Below are 17,782 nucleotides of genomic sequence, written 5' to 3'. Positions count from 1 at the left end.
AGAGGGAAACTGAAGACAAACTATTGTATTTGATGGTTGGTTTTTAAAAGGGGTGGGGGGGGGGGGGGGTGGAATTGATCTCTACAATAGGCAGAAATGGAAGTAATGAGATATATCATATTGCTTGCGTAGTTGTTGACATATAAAATAAAGATAATTGGAAATGGTTTTACGAATTACTTAGGGAGGACCTTTAAATTAATGAAGTCATATGGATGTATATTATGTCGGATCAACATAAAGGATCAATTGAGGCGGTAAAGGAGGTCCTTCCACATGCGGAGAAGAGGTGGCGTATAAGGAATATTTATGCCAAGTTTAGGAAAACATATATTGGTGAGGAATTTAGAAAATTATTTTCGTTACTTGTGACATAGACAGTTGAAGTACACGTTATCGAACACATGAATGCCATTAAGGCAATAACGTATTCCATTTTACAATTTCTTAATTCGTATTCAATTTAAAATATGTTAATATTCATGCTTTTATGTATAGTAGTTTAGGAGCATATGCACATGGGATGGAAAGGGACCATAAGTCGTGGTGTATTCTTTGCATCAAGTGCTTGTGAAGCTATTCAAAACATGATGTTTAAGCCATTAAATCCACTAATTGAGGCACAATGAAGAAACTCATTATGTTGGAAGAAATCTGACAATACAATATGAGAAAAAAATTACACAATGTCTAAGTTACACGAGACATGGGAAGTGTGTGTGTGTATATATATATATATATATATATATATATATATATATATATATATATATATATATATATATATATATATATATATATATATATATATATATGGTTAAGTTATTCTGCGAACCAAAAGATTTGTGAGAACTTGCGAACTCATAATCAACTCATCATTTTTCAACACCAAAAACACCAATCTTGTCCAAATGGTGCGTCTAAGCCATGTCTAGGCTCAAAAAAAAAAGATTTGACAATTTTTTTATTTTTTTTCGAAATTTGCATGTATGCACAATCAGCAGTTGTACGGACTGCTGATGAGCACAATCAGCAGTCATGAACTGCGGATGTGCACAATCAGTAACTATATGGATTGCTGATGAGTAATCAGCAGTCCATATGACTGCTGGTTGTGCTTATCAGCAGTCCATATGACTGTTGATTGTGATGAGTTTTATACAAACAATCATATGTGTGCATGCAACCCTAATTTAGATCTATGTTTTCACTATTAGACAATACAACTTTATGAACACAAAAAGAAACCTAGCATGCATCTATTATTTTCGAAATTCACAAATAAGAATACATTACATACCTTTTGTTGCTATATAGTAATAACTGTTGGGTTTTGAGCATTCTAACACTCCTATGGTGTACATGCAACCCTATAAACCTTGGATCTATGTTTTCTCTATTATACATGCAAATATTAACTATTCCAAGGTTTCATCCTAACTAGCATATTATGAAGCACCTATACTACAAAGTTCTAGTTAGATGACATACCTTTTGATGTAGCTTGACGTCTTCAAGCTTTAAGAGCTTAGCCCCAATAGTGTGGAAGCCTCAAATGGAATCACAAATCACCAAAACACCTTGGAAGAACTTGAGAGAATATGTATGCACACTAAAATCGGCCCACTCTTATTTTCACACACTTGTCCAATTTTGTGAACCAAGGACCCCTTTATATATTATGGTGGATTAGGGTTACATCCATGTAAACCCTAATACCCATGACCTTTCATTTACATAGGATCCATGGGTTAAAAGCTCCATGGACCATCCATGAAAGCTTAGCCCAACCTAAATGAACTTGGTCCATTCCATATATATAAGAGTCCATATTTAATTAGTTCTTTTTGATCACTTAATTAATTCTAAATTAATTCTTGATCAATACTAATTAAATAATATGATTCCATATTAATATATTAGAACTTATAATATATTAATATAAATCATAAATATACTATTCTCAAAAGACTATCCATATAAATTGTGCCGATGAAGTGCAACCCAAATGGACCATGCCGGATCGGGTCAAGTACATACCAAATATAGTTATGGACTTAGACATTAATCCAACAGTCTCCCACTTGGATAAGTCTAAAACTATTATTGAGTATGACTTCAAAACCTAACTGGCAATCGTAGCTCTTAAAGCCGCTGTCGAACTCTGACCTTGTCAATGACTTGTCCATTAGATAAGGGATCATATATTCCTCCATTCTAGATATCATATGGACTGAGACATGGATTATAATCATTCTCTTTGTCCATTTGTTGTTTCCCGATTTTCGATTTATGATGACTGACTGATTGAACAAATCAAATCAGTCCTGGCTTGGCCAAGCACTCACATGTGTCATCGCTAAATCATCGAGGGGCCCACAAATATCGCTTTTATCCCGAAGGTAAAAGGAATGGATAAAATTCGACTCATATGGCTTGTTCTACTACTTGTTGAATCATACACAAAGGCACGTTTTATAACATCGAGTTGCCAATGCGTTTTCGTGCAATCAATGTATAACCAACTCATAGTAACAACTCATATCTCTAGGTTTTAAGAATATAAGATATTATCGTCTCATGATCACTCGTGATAAAATCCATGAAGTGATTCAAATGAGCGTGGATTAAATCCAATACTCAGAACTTATGAGCACTCATGAGTGTTGCAGCACCACTTTGTCCACCAACTTGGACCTCTACAAACCAACCCATGACAGTCTTGATTCATATCTACTTCCAACATATGACCGACTGTGGATGGTTTGAATAACTTAATCATTCAGGAAGAGCGACTTAGTTATTCTGGAAGTCAAAACATGCAAAGTGAAACACAAGAATAAATGAATCAAATATGGTATCAAACCCTATGAATATAAATAAACACTTTTATTTATCACCATACTGATTACTCATTATTCATTGTTTCGGTTTTATCAACTTTATACTTGAATTAAAAACACTAGTTGTCCCATGCTCCAAGCATGTACACTATGTTTTTCTTAAACAATAGCTTTGCCATACACCAAGTATGCACTCTATGTTTTTCTATGATCCTTACTTTGTGAAATAAACCAATTGAACATAATTTCAATGATTCTAATTCACACTCCCAAATCCTTATCGAAAAATGTGAGAATTTCAAATTCCTATCATTTATCGAAATCTATTTAGATTTTAAACTTATATGCACTGACCCTCCTGTAATGAATATGTACAAAGTCACAAAGACTTGTCAACAGTCATTATAAGGTATTCCAATGGAGATCAACTCCATGGAAACTAAGTCTCATATTCAAAGTACATTGCTTTGGACATGCTTCTTGCATTAAGTTTTCTAATCTTACACAGATAACTTCCACCTATGGAGACAACTCCATATTCTCATTTTGACTATCACTTCTGAATAAGAGATGCCTCTTTTCAGAATATGTCAATATGGTCCTTCCAAAATTAGCACTATACTTCCAACTGTCCATGAGCAACCAATCTTTGGTAAACCTCAGATTGTCCTCGACAATTGCTTAATCATTTTAGTCATATCAAATTCTAGACCTTTTCCCTTCTTAATGCCTCTGGGCATTTGGAAAAATTTAGAAATGACAAATATTATAGCACATGCAATCGATCCTGTACCCAAAGCAAATGGTACACGATTCATGATGTCTCACATAAAGACATGATTCTAGACCAGTCTTTTGCTACAATATTTTTATTTGCCATGTTTTCAAAATTTGACTATGAAGAGGGATTCCGTAATCATAATCGAATTTTGAGAACGCAATATATAGAATTTCCTTAAGTTGAACCAATCCAACATGAAATTCATATATATATATTCTTGACCAAGGATGATTAAGGTCTCAATCTAAGCCTTTAGAACTGAAATGAAGTATATCCTCTCCCTTAATTATAGCAAAACAACTTTTTCAATCCCTGCAGCCTCACGCATTGAAACTTTTGTTTTCTATAATTAACATTGCTAACTTGCAACACTAACAATAATTATCATGCTCCCACTAACATGATGATTATTAGCATAACACTTATGCTCCCACTAGCTTTGACATGTACTCAGAAATCAGCTGGACTTCTAGAAATCAATACTTTATTGACTTTCTTACCAAAGTTCAGATTTCTGATACGAGATGCTTTGATAAAACTTTATCAAAATCATACACCTTTCCTTAGATAGCAAGCATGTGTGTCTAAACAATTTCAGAACTATGAAAAGGGATGCCGTAATCATAGTCTCAATTGTTTAGACCTTTTGCCATCTGCTTCAAATCTACTTGGTGGAAGTGTTTCCTCACCATCATTTTCATGAATCGGAGAGAAACCTTATGACCCTTAGATTTTATGGTGTATGTGTTCTTATCCATGTGAATCGTCAAAACCATAGTCACAAGACAAGGATAATGACAGATCCAAACTCATATGGACTGAACTTATGCAATCTTAACTTCTTGCCACCTGGCAGTACAGGGCCTGCCATTGCTTCCAAGTTGTTATACAACCAATTGAGAACTTTCAGAACTCCTATGCAAAGCCAACTTTAACTGGAATGGGCACATAATATGTCAACACGATAGGTTATAAACCTCAAGTCGTGTGCTAGTGAAGAACCTCAGGTTTTATTCTTGATTAGTTCTTGAAATTCTTTTTAGGATCTTTAAGACTCCCACTATCCTCTTGACATATAAGACTATCTTGCCAAATATTCAAGAGATAGTGCGGATTCTTTATCAAGACAAACACTTCACACAATTGGCCTTAGTTGGTCTTTGTTTTATCCAAAACATCACAACTTACCAATTTCAAATGTACAAGAGTAGGACACTTTTACTCTTACATTTGACAAGTGTTTTAAACCTTTCTTTAAGATATGTCACTCAAGTTACAATCTTGGAGTATGACTCTAAGAATTGTTTTGGAACGAAGTATGACTCATCTTCCTGATCTAACCATTTCAACAATTCATGACTCCTCTTCTTAGTCATAAGAATGCACTAAGATGACCTTTAGAAAGTGACTTAGAAAGTGATTGAACATCCAACTTTCATAGTATTCTAACACTCCTATGGTGTACATGCAACCCTATAAACCTTGGATCTATGTTTTCTCTATTATACATGCAAATATTAACTATTTCAAGGTTTCATCCTAACTAGCATATTATGAAGCACCTATACTACAAAGTTCTAGTTAGATGACATACCTTTTGATGTAGCTTGATGTCTTCAAGCTTTAAGAGCTTAGCCCCAATAGTGTGGAAGCCTCAAATGGAATCACAAATCACCAAAACACCTTGGAAGAACTTGAGAGAATATGTATGCACACTAAAATCAGCCCACTCTTATTTTTACACACTTGTCCAATTTTGTGAGCCAAGGACCCCTTTATATATTATGGAGGATTAGGGTTACATCCATGTAAACCCTAATACCCATGACCTTTCATTTACATAGGATTCATGGGTTAAAAGCTCCATGGACCATCCATGAAAGCTTAGCCCAACCTAAATGAACTTGGCCCATTCCATATATATAAGAGTCCATATTTAATTAGTTCTTTTTGATCACTTAATTAATTCTAAATTAATTCTTGATCAATACTAATTAAATAATATGATTCCATATTAATATATTAGAACTTATAATATATTAATATAAATCATAAATATACTATTCTCAAAAGACTATCCATATAAATTGTGCCGGTGAAGTGCAACCCAAATGGACCATGCCGGGTCGGGTCAAGTACATACCAAATATAGTTATGGACTTAGACATTAATCCAACAATAACAACTAGTTCTTTGAATTTCCTTAGCTCTTGAGAACAGTACCACAAGTGTAGTACCTCTAATTGCTCACAAACACACTTGAGTGAGATGATGAATATGAGAGAGAGGAGGAAGGGTAACAAGCTCCAAAATTCGGCTCTACTAGGGTTTCTCCAAGCTTGGATGAATTCTAGTGCCTAAGGGGGTCTATGTATACTTGAGGCCAACTAGGGTTTCAGGGTGGAAACCCTAATCCCTTAGCTTAGGGCCTAACCAAGTCCATGGACCTCCTATTCTTTAGCCTTGGACGAAAACTCCTAGAACCTTCTAGGATTTTCGGACCTTGCCTAATAAAGTGATCCATTGGCCCAAAGCCTCACCTATCAAATAATTACAAAACAACCCCTGCACTTTTAATTAGTTCCTTTAATACCAAAATTAATTCCAAATTAATTTCTGATTAAATACTAATTAATAATATGATTCCAAATTAATATATTATTCATATAATATATTAATAAATCATATTTATGCCCCAATTTATTATTCTTAACAATAAATCAGGCTCTCTCCTCAACAGTCATCCTGTCTAGTCACCAGTGTGAAGGCAACCCAAAAGGACCATGCTACTATCGGGTTAAGTACATTCCAATTATAGTTATGGGCTTAGACACCTAATCCAAAAGTCTCCCACTTGGATAAGTCTAATAACTATAACTGCCAATGTAACTTCAAAATCCGATTAGCAATCATAGCTCTCAATAGCCGCTGTCGAACTCTGACTCGTCCTTTAGATAAGGGATCGTATAGTCCTCCGTTCTCAAGATATCGTGCGGACAATTACATGGAACATAGTCATACTTATTGTCCAGCAGTTTGTTTCTCGATCTCTGATTTGTCAGACATAGAACTTAATTGAACACATCAACTTAGTCCTGATCGGGCCCGACACATAAGTCAAACCAAATCATCGAGGGGCCTAAGATATCGCTTTTAGCCTCATAAGATAAAAGGAACTGATAAACTTCGACTTATATGCATTTACTATTCACTCATCAAATCATACACAACAATGTGTTTTATAACATCAAGTTACTGATGCGTTTACGCATTATCAATGCACAACCAACTTGCAAACAATAAACCATATATCTAGGTTTAAAGACTACATGATATTATCGTCTTACGATCACTCGTGATAAATTCCATGAAGTGATACAAGTAAGCGTGGGTTTAATCCAATTCTCAAATATTATTTCATAAGCACTCATGAACGTTGCAACAAACTTTTGCTATGTCTAATACACTTTAGACAGTCTACAAACCAATTCACGGCAGTCTTCTTTCATATCTACTTCCAACATATGAACGACTGTGGACTGTTCGAATAATCTTATTATTCAGGAAGTCAAAACATGCAAAGTGAATCAATAGGTAAAAAACTAACAAAAGACAGTAACTTTACTTATAATAATACTCCTTTATTTAATCATAAAATGTTAATTACAATTTATCTATTACACGTTTCAAAACTATCTAATCACTAAAACTTATATCGTCCTTCAGCCCAATGCTCCTAGTGTGCTGCAAGTGCTTAACCTTACTCGGTCCCTTCGTAAGGGGATCTGCTGGGTTATCCTCTGATAATACCCTCTTAACTACGATGAGTCCCTCTTCTACCCGATGTCTAATAAAGTGATATTTCCTGTCGATATGTCTGGATCTGCCATGATCCCTCGGTTCCTTGGTCAAGGCAACCGCTCCTTCATTATCGCAGAAAATCTCCATAGGCTCCTTTATGGCTGGCACAACTCCAAGGTCTCTGATGAAGTTCTTCAACCATATCGCCTCCTTTGACGCTTCGCTCGCTGCTATGTACTCTGATTCACACGTTGAATCAACTACGGTCTCCTGCTTGGAACTTTTCCAAGTCACTGCTCCTCCATTAAAGGTAATTAAAGACCCAGCCCAACTGAGAGCGGAAGTTGTCTCGGTTGGTCTGAAAATTGGCGTCACTATACCGTCGCACCCTTAAGTCATCACTCCCATCGAGGATAAGAAACCATTCCTTGGTCCTCTGAAGGTAGTTAAGAATATTCTTGACTGCGGTCCAATGCGCTCTACCAGGGTTCCCTTGATATCTGATGACCATGCTCAAAGCGACGACCACATCAGGGAGAGTACAAGTCATGGCATACATGATCGATCCAACTGCGGAAGCGTAAGGTACTCGACTCATCTCGGCTATCTCGGCTTCAGTACTCGGGCTTTTAGTCTTACTCAACTTGATATTGCTTTGGATCGGCAACTCCCCCTTATGGGAATTCTCCATACTAAAACGTTTTAGTACCTTATCCAAGTAAGTATTTTGACTAAATCCTATTAGCCTTTTACTCATGTTTCTCACTATCCTTATTCCCAGAATATAGGCAGCCTGTAACGCCCGCAGATTCGGGCTAGTCAATTTAGAGACGATAAGCGTCAAAAATGACTCTTTAATAGAAGATTATTTAGAATGAATAATCTTAACCAAGTCATAGTATATGTTACAAGGGTTCCGTACATATAAAGAACGCCGAAATCCGAGTTATAACGAAGAAGTTATGGCTCGTCGAAGTTTTTCGGCAAAACCGGCACGACACCGGGAGACATAAATAGTGAATTTACTATGGAGGACTTTTTAGCCTTATAAATCTAAACAAAAGTTATAGTATACGTTAAACCGAGAACGTACAAAAAAATAACACCCAAATCTGACTTCGTATGAAGAAGTTATGAATTTTCTAAGATTTGGCATAACAGTGCACGACCCGAAACTCGAATTTTAGATCGAGTTGTTTTTGGCCTACGCGATCTAAATGAGAGTTGAAGATCTCATTAATAGGAACTCAACGGTAAAAAGACAGACGAAAACGGAGTCCGTATGTAGAAGTTATGAATTTTACGCGGACATTTAACAGTATAATCTCCTCGTACTGTTAAATTTAAGATCGGTCGAGAATTCGCCGACGGGGTCAAAATGAAAGTTATAGATCTTATTTTTACCTACGCGTGGATATAAAGAACGTCGAAAATGGAGCTCGTATGCGAAAGTTACGGGGTTTAGAAGTCGGCAGGGTGCTGCTGCAAAAGGGGTGACGTGGCACAATCTTGGCCATTACTTTCTCCCCAAGGCTTGCCACTAGATGGTGACATGTGGCACTAATTTCAGCCATATTTCACCCTATAAATACAACTCCTTCCACCCTCATTTCTTCACACCTCCACCCTTCTCTCTCTACTCTCTCTCTAAACCTCCCAAAACTCCCCTAACGCTAGAAGAAAGCCCCGGAGCGGTCGACGATTCCGAGAAGAAGAGCTTTCGGCTCGGAAGTTCTGCCCCTGCAGATCGCGGCTTCTAGCCAAACCCGCTTGTAGGTAAGATACGCCTACCTAATTTTTAATATAGTTTTTATTTAAATATAGTAACGTTATTAGGACCTTATAATAATTATTTGAGCTATTATTATGGGTTATATAAGTGTCGTTATAATATCTTTTTATCCACTCGCGGTACAGGGAATCCGGTTTGAAGGGCCGCCTGGGTTGTTGGATTTCAAAAGTGTTATATGCCAAAATGATCCTGCCCTCCGGTGTTTTATGTCTGACCCTTGTCTGTACACAGTGGTTGGAAAATATTGTTTAAACGTTTATATAATAATAATAATAATAAGACTAATAATTAGTCACGGTAAATATTAGACTAAAATCTAGTGGTAATAATACTAGGTTTCGTCGAAGGAAATTATTTTAAAGTAAACGAAGCGCTGTCTGAGTACCGAGTCACCACCTTATCAAGTGAGTGCATAGTCTCTTTCATCTTACACATAGATATGAAGTATTTAATATAAATTACGTATTATGTGTGCATATTGTCTGTATACTTGCCGTCTGTGCTGGGTGAAAGATTTTTATACATGTTTCAAATGATTTAAACTGTATATGTATTTTATATCTACAAAATGTGTTGGGTAAAGCATGGGTAGATGAAATAGTTGATGTGTGACAAAAACAAAATGATGAGAGGTAATATAGACCATGAGATAAGGGTGAGAGGTAAACCATGAGAGAAGCCTTTTACCCATGTGTTGGCCCCGTCATTCAGCAGAGTATGGATGACAACCACGGACTGTTCTAGACAGTCCAGTGGACACTAGCAGGCTCGCAACATGTAGGTGTTTTGAACTGTGTGCTCACCAGCCGTACTCTAAAAACCCCTTGACATGTGTTGTGAGAGGAGTCTTGAAAACGACACTGTCGATAGACGAGATTAACCCTGGCGACTATGCAACATAGTGCCTAAACCCCTTGACATGTGTTGTGAGAGGAGTCTCGGAATCGATACTGTCGAAAAATGAGAATAACCCTGGCGACTATGAGACTTAGTGCCTATTGAGTAAACCATGACATCGATGGACTTCGTGCCGATTCCTTAGGATAATCCTTAGGAATGAATGAACGATGAATAGCTGATTCTTAGGGTAGATCCTTAAGAGTAAATAAGATAATGGGGATGGGTAATTGGGTTGATTGATTGTTTGATGATTAAACATAATGATTATATTACTGTGGGTTGAAAACCCTATGTACTCACCAGGTTTGAAGCTACTTTACACTGAGAGATTTAAAAGAGATGTAGATTACTAGTGTAAATGAATATAAGTTCTGTTTATGCTTATGTTTCTGTATTGACGATGACATCCCAAGGTTTTGAAAATGAATAAAAATACATTTCTTTGGAAATGATTTGATAATGTATTTATCATGTTTTTCTGGGAACAAATTCTGCAACATTTTTATTAAAAGAGGTACTCTGATTTTTATATAGCATAAACAAAATCAGTCTTTTCTGGCCGTGAAAATGGGGATGTCACAGTTGGTATTAGAGCATTAGTTTAAGCAAAGTAGGAATTTGTAGGATTTCTAGACTTAAACTTAGAATGCTAAGCGATGATCCAGATGATGTTGGATCGTCAAATGGAGGAAACCAGACGTTTGCTCCAACAGAATCGAGAGGAAGCTACCATACCGATCGAACAACCCGAGTTGAACGAAGGGCAGTTTGAGGAGGGAAACTACAGCAGGACCGTTGGTCAAGCTGATCCGCCGATGATTAGGTGGAACAACCAAGATGATGGAGTCGAGAGGAATGGATGCAAGTACAAAGATTTTCTAACTTGCAAGCCATCGAATTTCACTGGGAAGGAAGATCCGATCGGAGTTATGGATTGGGTCTCGGAGATGGAATTAGCCTTCATGACATGTGGTTGCAAAGGCAAGCTACAAACCACGTTTGCAGTGCGTCAGTTCCGAGGAGGCGCGGTGCGTTGGTGGAACACCCTGGGGAAGACTTTAAGCCCCAATGAGCCCCTGCAACTAACATGGGCATAATTTTTGGGGCAGTTCAAACGCAAGTACTGCTTAGCCCAAAACCTGCTCGAGCTAGAGAACCAATTCCTGACCTTGAAGAAAGGAAGCATGTCAATTGATGAATACACCAACAACTTCACAGAGAAGATGGATTTCGACTTGCGTCTTGTTCTGGATTAGCTGACGAAAATCGACAAGTACGCAAAGGGACTTCCATGGGAGTACGCGGTGCCAGTGCGTTAGACACCTACTTTGGAGGCAGCTATCTGGGCTGCCAAGTATGTGGAGGATATGATTAAAGGAAGAGCTGCCAACAAGGTTGAGGTTGGCGAGAAGAGGAAGTTCGAGGGGTCTGCAAAGCCCAACAATAAGAAGATCAAGTCTGGTTCAAAAGAGTTTAGTGGAGGAGGAAACGAAGCGAAATGGTGCGAGAAATGCAAGAAGAAGCACTTCGGGAAATGTAGCGAGGAAGTGACCTGCTACAAGTGTGGGAAGACCGGGCATTACGCCAACGAGTGCACCACCAACAAAAGGGTGTGTTATGAATGTCGTGAAGAAGGGCACGTTGCTAAGGATTGCCCGAAGATGAAAGAGGCGGTAAGACCAAACATTCCACCGAAACCGAAGGCAAGAGCGTTCCATATGATCCTCGACGAAGCAGATGGCAATGAAAGGGATCAAGAATGAGGATCTATGAAGTAGTCGTGTAGATAGTACCACGTGGTGTAGCCTATTAGAGGCATAGTATAGGTTGAACTTGAACACCTATGTAATCGTTTCAGGGAATAATATAAAACCTTCATTTTGTTATCTGATGAGTCAAGTTGTTATGTGATTTTCTTGTATGGTGACTTGGGTGAACTGCGAGACAATACTTAGGACGAGTATGAGTAGGTGTGAAGGGTAGTAGAGGCCTATACTACCGGAAGCACAGGACTCACGCTTGGATCAGGGAAAGTCACAAGGTTACCAAGAAGCTAGTAATTGATTCTGTTTTGTTCATGTATGTCATTACCATAGTTTCGGTAATGACTAAGAAGATTGTTTTTATTCCGACCCTAGTGGTCATATCATATCGAGTCCGACTAAGATGAGTATGTTACGTGGTTCAGAGAACCAAGTTTGATGTAGCATCCGACTTAAGCCAGAAGATTAAAGTAAAAGATAATCAAAGCGATCAATAGAAGTATTGTGATCGTTGTTAAAGAAGCTAGTAGCTAGAAATTCTACATGTTAAAATGTGATTATATCACATTAGAACATGAAGGAAAGTATATTCCATTGTGGAATTTGACTCTAAGAGACCTGAGTCTAAGCGTTGCAACATACGATGATAGGTCATTAGAATATGACACATCGTTCCATTGTAGTAAAAAAAACTTATCTTAAGTTCGTATCCAGTGAGGATCGAGATTGTGACTTGAAGGTCATAATTTGGAGTCTAACGTGAGATAGGGAGCAAGTGCAAGATCGAGCACCGCCTGCAGTCGAGAAGTCCAAGAATTAGATACTCATTCGAAGGAACATAGAAGTTAGGATTATTACCTAGGATAAAGAGATAACGTACGGAGTCATTATACAACCCTGTTTCGTTGATGATTCCGGGACGTAATCATCCTAAGGGGGAGATAATTGTAACGCCCGCAGATTCGGGCTAGTCAATTTAGAGACGATAAGTGTCAAAAATGACTCTTTAATAGAAGATTATTTAGAATGAATAATCTTAACCAAGTCATAGTATATGTTACAAGGGTTCTGTACATATAAAGAACGCCGAAATCCGAGTTATAACGAAGAAGTTATGGCTCGTCGAAGTTTTTCGGCAAAACCGGCACGACACCGGGAGACATAAATAATGAATTTACTATGGAGGACTTTTTAGCCTTAGAAATCTAAACAAAAGTTATAGTATACGTTAAACCGAGAACGTACAAAAAAATAACACCCAAATCTGACTTCGTATGAGGAAGTTATGAATTTTCTAAGATTTGGCATAACAGTGCACGACCCGAAACTCGAATTTTAGATCGAGTGGTTTTTGGCCTACGCGACCTAAATGAGAGTTGAAGATCTCATTAATAGGAACTCAACGGTAAAAAGACAGACGAAAACGGAGTCCGTATGTAGAAGTTATGAATTTTACGCGGACATTTAACAGTATAATCTCCTCGTACTGTTAAATTTAAGATCGGTCAAGAATTCACCGACGGGGTCAAAATGAAAGTTGTAGATCTTATTTTTACCTACGCGTGGATATAAAGAACGTTGAAAATGGAGCTCGTATGCGAAAGTTAAGGGGTTTAGAAGTCGGCAGGGTGCTGCTGCAAAAGGGGTGACGTGACACAATCTTGGCCATTACTTTTTCCCCAAGGCTTGCCACTAGATGGTGACATGTGGCACTAATTTCAGCCATATTTCACCTTATAAATACAACCCCTTCCACCCTCATTTCTTCACACCTCCACCCTTCTCTCTCTACTCTCTCTCTAAACCTCCCAAAACTCCCCTAACGCTAGAAGAAAGCCCCGGAGCGGTCGACGGCTCCGAGAAGAAGGGCTTTCGGCTCGGAAGTTCTGCCCCTGCAGATCGCGGCTTCTAGCCAAACCCCCTTGTAGGTAAGATACGGCTACCTAATTTTTAATATAGCTTTTATTTAAATATAGTAACGTTATTAGGACATTATAATAATTATTTGAACTATTATTATGGGTTATATAAGTGTCGTTATAATATCTTTTTAACCACTCGCGGTACGGGGAATCCGGTTTGAAGGGCCGCCTGGGTTATTGGATTTCAAAAGTGCTATATGCCAAAATGATCCTGCCCTCCGGTGTTTTATGTGTGGCCCCTGTCTGTACATAGTGGTTAGAAAATATTGTTTAAACGCTTATATAATAATAATAATAATAAGACTAATAATTAGTCACGGTAAATATTAGACTAAAATCTAGTGGTAATAATACTAGGTTTCGTCGAAGGAAATTATTTTAAAGTAAACGAAGCGCTGTCCGAGTACCGAGTCACCACCTTATCAAGTGAGTGCATAGTCCCTTTCATCTTACATATATATATGAAGTATTTAATATAAATTACGTGTTATGTGTGCATATTGTCTGTATACTTGCCGTCTGTGCTGGGTGAAAGATTTTTATACATGTTTTAAATGATTTAAACTGTATATGTATTTTATATCTACAAAATGTGTTGGGTAAAACATGGGTAGATGAAATAGTTGCCGTGTGACAAAAACAAAATGATGAGAGGTGATATAGACCATGAGATAAGGGTGAGAGGTAAACCATGAGAGAAGCCTTTTACCCATGTGTTGGCCCCGTCATTCAGCAGAGTATGGATGACAACCACAGACTGTTCTAGACAGTCCAGTGGACACTAGCAGGCTCGCAACCTGTAGGTGTTTTGAACTGTGTGCTCACCAGCCGTACTCTAAAAACTCCTTGACATGTGTTGTGAGAGGAGTCTCGAAAACGACACTGTCGATAGACGAGATTAACCCTGGCGACTATGCAACGTAGTGGCTAAACCCCTTGACATGTGTTGTGAGAGGAGTCTCGGAATCGATACTATCGATAAAAGAGAATAACCCTGGCGACTATGAGACTTAGTGCCTATTGAGTAAACCATGGCATCGATGGACTTCGTGCCGATTCCTTAGGATAATCCTTAGGAATGAATGAACGATGAATGACTGATTCTTAGGGTAGATCCTTAAGAGTAAATAAGATAATGGGGATGGGTAATTGGGTTGATTGATTGTTTGATAATTAAACATAATGATTATATTATTGTCGGTTGAAAACCCTATGTACTCACCAGGTTTCCCAACCTGACCCACTCAAGCTTATTTGTATCACAGGTGTCGATATCTTACTTTACACTGAGAGATTTAAAAGAGATGTAGATCACTAGTGTAAATGAATGTAAGTTCTGTTTATGCTTATGTTTCTGTATTGACGATGACATCCCAAGGTTTTGAAAATGAATAAAAATACATTTCTTCGGAAATGCTTTGATAATGTATTTATCATGTTTTTCTGGGAACAAATTACGCAACATTTTTATTAAAATAGGTACTCTGATTTTTATATAGCATAAACAAAATCAGTCTTTTCTGGCCGTGAAAATGGGGATGTCACACAGCCTCTTCGAGGTCCTTCATAGCGAAGCACTTCCCAAGCCAGGACTTAACCTCCTACAGGGTTGGGATGTCGTTTCCTATGAGTAGTATGTCATCGACATACAATACAAGGAAGCTAACTATACTCCCACTGGCTTTGACATATACACATGACTTATCCTCGCTTCGCAGGAAGCCAAACTCTTTGACTTTCTCATCGAAACAAAGATTCCATCTGCGAGATGCTTGTTTCAATCCATAAATGGATTTCTCAAGCTTACACACTCTATTAGGATGCCGTGCATCGACAAAACCCTCTGGCTGACACATGTAAACATCCTCAGCCAACTTCCCATTAAGGAAAGCGGTTGTGACATCCATTTTCCATATTTCATAGTCATGAAACGCAGTAATGGCCAACATTACCCCAATAGACTTTATCTTCGCAATTGGTGAGAAGGTCTCATAATAGTCAACTCCAGGAGTTTGAGTAAAGCCCTTCGCAACCAATCGCGCCTTATAAGTGTGTACCTTTCCATCCATGTCGGTCTTCTTCTTGAAGATCTACTTGCACTCGACCGTCTTAGGACCCGACACATTTTCAACCAAATTCCAAACTTGGTTGTCATACATGGACTGAATCTCGCTGTCCACAACCTCTTTCCATTTTGCAGACTCTGGGCCTGCCATGGCTTCCTTGTAGATGCTAGGTTCATCCAAATTTTACTAGTGTACTATCACTAATAAACGTATCACCTTCAAAAGTAATATGAAAACCATAAAACTCAGGTGGAACACTAACTCTACTGGAACGTCTAAGAGGTAGGGACTCGTTAATAGGTTCAACAGGAGTTTCCTCCTCGGGTTGAATTCCAACGTTGGAGGTTCCTTCATCGTTCTATTCTTGAAGCTCTTCAAGATCGATTTGCCTCCCACTGTCTCCTTAGCTTATGAGTTCTCGCTCTCGGAAAACCCCTCTCCTCGCAACAAAGACAACATTGTCACTCGGTCTAAAGAAGAGATATCCAAAGGACTTTTGTGGATAGCCAATTAAAATACACCGCTCACTACGAGGTTAGAGTTTTTCGTGAGTCTCTCGTCTTACGAAAGCCTCGCAACCCCAAACATTGATATGTGCCAACGAGGGAGCTTTCTCTGTCCATATCTCGTGAGGTGTTTTGGCAACCTTCTTTGTAGGGACTAAGTTAAGGATACGGGCGGCAGTATCTAAGGCATACCCCCAGAATGAGATAGGTAACGAAGCACGACTCATCATGGAACGAACCATGTCCAACAAAGTTCGATTACGCCTCTCAGCCACACCATTCAACTGCGGTGTCCTAGGTGGCGTCAATTGCGAAACGATTCTGCATTCCTTGAGGTAGTCGTGGAATTCAAGACTAAGGTACTCACCACCTTGATCGGATCAGAGCATCTTAATTTTCCTGCCCAGCTGATTCTCCACTTCCTGCTTAAACTCTTTGAACTTTTCAAAGGTTTCTGACTTGTGCTTGATTAAGTAGATATAACCATATCTGCTATAATCATCGGTGAAAGTCACATAGAAGCGGCTTGCATCCCTTGTGGTGGATCTAAAGGTTCCACACACATCGGTGTGTATGAGATTCAATAAACCCTCACCCCTTTCACAAGTACCCGTGAAGGGTGACTTGGTCATCTTTCCAAGTAAACAAGACTCACACACGTCATCGTCCCTAAGGTCGAATGACTCCAACACTCCATCCTTTTGGAGTTGGGCTATGTGTTTCTTGTTGACATGTCCAAGACGACAATGCCACAAGCATGCTTTATCCAAATTATTGTAAGAATCGATATACAACACATCATTTCCTAAGTTGTCTACAACCATCACAGTTTCATATATTCCATTACAAGGCAATGATTCAAAATAGAAAACACCATTAAAGAAAGCATTAATAGAACCTTTTTCATTATCAAATGAAAATCTAAAACCTTGTTTATATAAACCATGAAAAAAATGATGTTTCTTGCCATTTCTGGTGAATAGAAACAATTATTCAACTCTAGTCCTAACCCACTACTAAGCACTAAAGAGTAAACTCCAATCTTGGTGACAAGCGACGCTCTTCTGTTCGTCATGATCAAGTTTATCTTCCCATGCTCCACATCCCTATTTCTTCTTAGGCCTTGCAAATCAAAACAAATGTGAAAACTACATCCTGTATCGAGAACCCAAGAAATAGCATGTGATGAGTTATTAGATTGAATAATATAAGTACCTGCGTAGGATGGTTTTATCTTTCCATCCTTGATGTCCTGCAGATACTTCGGGCAGCTTCGTTTCCAATGCCCTTTGTCATGGCAGTAGTAGCACTCTGCATCCTTCGGGTTGGAGGAGGGCACAGCGGAACCAGCCTTGGTTCCACTAGAAGAGGTGCCATCTTGGGACTTTCCATTGTGGTGGCTCTTGGA

Source organism: Lactuca virosa, chromosome 1, assembly GCF_052849685.1.
Source record: "Lactuca virosa cultivar CGN04683 chromosome 1, Lactuca_virosa_CGN04683_v6, whole genome shotgun sequence".
Lineage (NCBI taxonomy): Eukaryota > Viridiplantae > Streptophyta > Magnoliopsida > Asterales > Asteraceae > Lactuca > Lactuca virosa.
Note: the sequence above shows the minus strand (reverse complement) of the source record.